The 5,502-nt window shown below is 43.6% G+C and overlaps 1 pseudogene; it reads right to left on the reverse strand.

Annotated features, from left to right (window-relative positions):
* Positions 1-374: 374 nt before the first annotated feature.
* On the reverse strand, positions 375-2,235 carry LOC141571260 (large ribosomal subunit protein eL30 pseudogene; annotated as a pseudogene).
* Positions 2,236-5,502: the final 3,267 nt, after the last annotated feature.

The following is a 5,502-nucleotide window of genomic DNA, read 5'->3' on the forward strand; positions in this document are numbered from 1 at the left end:
ACAGGTGGCAAACTTTTTCTGTAACGGACCAGATAATAAATATTTTAGGCTTTGTGGGCCATATGATCTCTGTCACAACTACTCAACTCTGCCATTGCAGGATGAAAACAACCACAGACAATACATAAATGAATAGGCATAGGTGTGTTTCAATAAAACTTCATTTATAAAAACAAGTAGTATTTGGACTTGGCCTGTGGGCTATAGTTGGTCAATACACCTATCACTCTAAGATTTTGGAGAATGAAAGGAAGGTAGAGGAAAAACTTCACACATAAAACAAAGGCGTGTGTGTGTGTGTGTGTGTGTGTGTGTGTGTGTGTGTATTTTAATCAAGCTCTGGCCAGTTTTAGTAAGGACATTTTTTGCATGATTTACTTTTCACGAGTCTGTTCTGGCATGCTTCTAACGATATAGAGTCACCTGGACCAATGGTAGCCAGGGTGCATGATTTGTAGTATTTGCACACGCTGGGCCCAATTCAATATTATTGCCACTGTGGTGATGGACACCAGTTTGGGCCGACATGGCATAATAGTCAAGTTCCGATTTCCTCAAACTGGGCAGTTGTTGGTGAAGATGACCAGTTTTGCTTTGCCTGGTCTGATCGTTTTCAGAGCCTGCTTACACCCCAGCACGTACTTTCCATTTTTCATAATGAGTTAGGGTCTAGAGTTGACTGATTCCACTGACTTTTCATCTTTGCTCCCACCATCTTCCTGTCTAGAGTGCGAGCTGGCCCCCAACCAGGAGTAGCCACCACGATGTCCAGGCAGTGAGACAGCCAGGCACTGTGTCTTTATAATCTATCTTCCCTCTTTGGTTTTAGAACACCACGATTCTCAGAAAATTACTTTGGTGTGTGGTGAGGAATTCCTCTCATGGCCTCAACTCTGCTGGTACCTTCTTCTTAGTCAGGCTTTGCCTTTTCCTTCTTGCTTTCTTAGTTCACCTCCGTAATCATGAATTTCTCATCCTTTTCACTGCCCTGCCCCCATCTCTTCTTCCTATTTTCTATCTCCTCCTGCATTTTAGCGCTCTTTTCTCCTCATTTCGAGTCTCTATTGATACCATGCTTATTGGTTTTGTTTGGTGAAATAACTTATGTCCTGACCTTTATTGAGCAAGAAACGGTGGTTTTTATTACCAGTATTTTTGCTATTCAGGGTGAGGCTCCACCATTAGAATCTGTATTTTGGATAGATTTCTTTTGATCTTGGTGCGGGGAGAGTCCTCTCAGAGAGGACAACCCTTGAGACAATGAGAGTAGAGAGGAGAAAATTCGGAAGGGGTCAAAATTGACAGGTCAGGACTTCCCTCGCATGTGGGTATGTTTGGCAAGTACGTGTGTTCATGTTGTGTGTTCTGCAGTCCAAGGTGGCAGCAAGCTACATCTTTGGCAGCGAAAGAATAATTCATAAATTCAGGCATCCTCCCTTACTTACACTTTGAAAATCCCACCTTAATTGTGTGCACCTTATGATTACAGGCCATTAGAGACCATTAGTAAATGAACTATGAGATTTCAATCATGAAATGCAAACTCTCTTGTGAAATGCATACCTAGTTTCACATATTAATTGCTTCTAATTAAGGAGGAACATTTTAGCCAATTAGCTTTTGGAATTTAAGTGTAATCAGAAGGATAATTCAGAGATTTGCTAATTGCTTCCTCCATTGCAGCTGTTTGCCTTCAGTGCAGACACGTAGTCTATGTGCACATGGTGGCTGAGAGGCCCAGAAACTCTTGTGATAGTAGTTGTGTAGACAGCAGTCATCCATGCCTTTGAAATTAACACATGAAACAGATGTGGGGGGAGGGGTGATGAGGGCAACAAGAGAAAATAACAACACTGAACTGGACTAGATCCAGTTTCTAAACTGACTTGACTATTGAAGGCGTTGGCTAACGGTAGGCACGTCATATCACTTCTCTAGGTTTCTTGGATGCAAGATGGCAAATGTCTCATACAGCGTTAGCCTTCCATGATTCATGACAAACTCCCATGATTCTTGGTAACCTTCCATGATCCCCTGTGAGGTGGTAGCTGTAATAGGAAAAGAAAAGATCATCCACGGATAGAGGCCCAGGTGTGCTTGTTGACACGTCAGCAGTCACGATACTGAAGTATTATGGGCTGGCAACTGCTCTTGCAGGCTGTGGGTGTTTTGAAGGAGGTCTTTGTTTCTTGGCACTCTGTTCCATTCTTACCTTTCTTCATACCTCTTCCTCATTTTAATGGTCTTTTCCTACTTTTTGTGGTACTTGGGTCTTTTCCAGTGTCGGCCTCACTTTCTGGACATCTGAACACGTCTCCTCTGATAGATAGCTGTTCTCTTTCTCAGTCCACAGCAGAGAGCCTCCTGCTGTTCTCCATTCTTGCCTCATCTTGCTTCTCCTTTTGCTGTAAGAGGCTCTCAACAAGAGTCTACCTACCGCTGCTGCAGTCTGAACTTTGTAATTACTAAGGTTTTGCTTTTTTCTTTTGGCACTTGGACATGGGCTTAATGGTGCAATCCTCATTATTATATAATAACTCACCAGTCAGAACTTGCTCATCAACTTCTCCTCCATCTACACGATTTGTTTTCTTCGTAAAAATAAAACAGGTTCTTATCCACCTCCCTCCACCCCTCTCCGCAGGAAAACAAGCTGTTGTGTGTTGTATAGGAAGACGGTGCTGCTGACAGGTATTTCCTGGGCTTGTTTCAGTGTGAACTCTTATCGGGTTTCGTTTCTGCCTTGCGGATGGCTTACATCTCACACTCATGCCCTCAGCCTCAAGTCTTGTGGACAGGAAACAGAGAAGCTAAGAGAACACTCCAGGAAAAAAGGAATGTAAAGGGGTCAGTTGACTTTGAGAAAGACGCAGCTGTGGTTGCCTCTTCTGGGTGACGCTGCTCGTGGGGGTGTGTCTCATTCTCAGGACAAATGCTCTCTACAAGGCCAGTTCCCTTCACAGCTTCTCAGCTGAATGGCCCCGTTTCCTTTGCCCCCAGAAAGGGACTCCTTAAGGAGGAGACATGAAAACACTCTGCCTTGCAGCATGTACATGCTTTGGCTGACAGGTTTAATTTGTGTCGTCCCTATTTCTCTCTTCTTTTTGTAATGGAGCGTCCTGGGTCCCCGTTTTCCTAAGGTCCATCATGTTCCTAACAGACCAGAATATCCCTTCAAGATTTTTATGCTGACAGTTGTAATTTCCTGGCAGGGAACCTATGCATCAAGTGTCATCCAACATGTCCCCATCACGACAGTATGAACAATTACACAGGTTCATGTTTGAGGCATGTTCTCATTAGGTTCAGTCTTCACTAAAAGTCATTAAAACTTGGCAAACGTTCTTTTTGGATGATTAATAGGTCATCTCCACTTCTCCTTTTAAGAGGTCAGTTGCCAGTTACCAAAAATGAAACACCTGCTTTTACATCAACGTGGCTGCTGCCCGAAATTTAGCAGCACGCAGCATTCCCGGAGCTGTTAAATACATCCGTTGTGCCAAAAAAAATGGGGCCTTATGTTTACCTAAGTCCTGAATAAATATGGTGGATTTTGGGACACAAATCTGGTGAAAAACTTCTCCCTAGGTCAACATGAAAATTAAGTGAGCTTACTTAGGTATATGTAATTTATAAAGACTGTAAGATCAGATGGCGATGGACATTTTGGTGGAATACAGCAAGTCTAAAAGAAAGCTTCTCTCAATTTGAATTTCAACTAATGCAATTAATATTTTCCGTGCTGTTTCGGGGGAGTGCATATTCCTCCATGACTTGTGACTGAACCAAGTGAGCATTATGTATGAAATTCACTACTGAAGGGCTTAGGAACACATCGCTGATACCAGGAGGAGGTGGGAAGGTTATAAGACAGAAAATCTTGCTTAGTATGTTATGATTATTTTTTCCAGGTAAAGTATCCGTTTTGTTTTACCTGGGCGTCTTACTCCTTGGTCAGTTTACTGTATACCTCGAATGTCCCCAAAAGGGACTCAGTAAGTACAAAACCCTCCCACAGCAATTCAGGTTTCTGTACGAGGGTTCTTGTCACCATAGGGGTGGGGAACTCTAAGAAGCTGAGAATTGGTGAGTGAACCAGAACTGTGTGGGGTTCACAGAGGTTGTGGGGATTCTCGTTTGACTCTTAATGTCTCCTCTGGTCCAGACCTTGTCACAAGCATCACGGCTTTCAACCTCCAGAAGTCAGTGAGGGCCACACATCATCTTTAATTTCTTTACTGATGAGGACAGAGGCTCTGATGTTTCATGTGATTTGCCTGAGTCAGTGGGTCACCTGGAACCCTCAGCAGGGAGGGTGGCAGAGGGTCTGGCCTGGTCTGGCCCTCCCTCAGCAAGGTCAGGAGCCCACGCCCTCCACTGAGGACTTGTCCCACAGTGGTGGCAGAGCACTACAGGGAATTCCTCTCCTGACTCCCAGACACAAATGTGGAGTTCACAGGTCTCCACTCTTTCCCACAGATGAACATGTGCTCTTGTGGAAAGACCACACAGAGAAGTCGGGATCGCTGTGCTGTTTCCAGATCTGGCCCGCAATGGCCGTGTAACCAAGTCAAATTATAAAAACATGGCCACATTCTGCTGGAAGGAATTTAGGGATTGCCTCTGCTGGTGTGTCCGAACCACCAGGACAGTTCCTTAAAGCAGACTCGTGGAATTCTGACTCGGTAGGTCTGGGGTGGCCCGAGATCCCACTTTTCAAGCAAGTTCCGAAGGCAGGCCAATGCTACCACACTTGAGGGTTGTCGGCTTATGATACCCTTGCCCTAAAATGGGCTGGCACTCTTTCTGAAGGGCCAGTTAGTAGTAATAAATAGTTTGGCTTTGCAGGACATACAGTCATGTTGCAACTACGCAATTCTGCCATTGTAGCTCGAAAGCGGCCATAGACAATCTGTACGTGAGTGAGTCTCTTCTGATAAATCTGTACAAAAACAAGAGGTCTGTGGGCTGCAGTTCGTTGACCTCACCACATGCTTGAAACAATTTGGGTCTCCAGTTCGTCCCTACCACTCCTTGCTTCCAGCTGTCAAGTGGGGATGCTATTCCTGGCCTGATTTTTCTCTCTGGCTCTACTAAAGATAAGGTATCACCATATCAAACACTCAGAAAAATAACTTTCTGTATCGGGTTCAATCAGCCCCACATTATCAGCTATACGGTTTAAGTACAATACCTTCATTTATTTTAACAATCACTGAATTTGTCTCTATAAACATTCCAATTATTAAGCATGACATAAAAAATAAGAATGTTAAGAGATGATGTAAGAAGGGATCATTTTGAATGGTAATTTAGGAAGTTTCTTGGTGTCAGAAAACAGAAACATAGAACTCTTTTTCTATCAACAATGCCTCCACGAAGTAGAACAAAAAATGAGTATTCGACAAGGTTAGCACGACGAAACAACAGTTTATGACGGCCTGACACACTAACTGCCTCCATAAAATATTTTAATTAAAAAACATTCTATAAACAAAGACA

Source organism: Rhinolophus sinicus, linkage group LG04, assembly GCF_036562045.2.
Source record: "Rhinolophus sinicus isolate RSC01 linkage group LG04, ASM3656204v1, whole genome shotgun sequence".
In the NCBI taxonomy this organism is placed as follows: domain Eukaryota; kingdom Metazoa; phylum Chordata; class Mammalia; order Chiroptera; family Rhinolophidae; genus Rhinolophus; species Rhinolophus sinicus.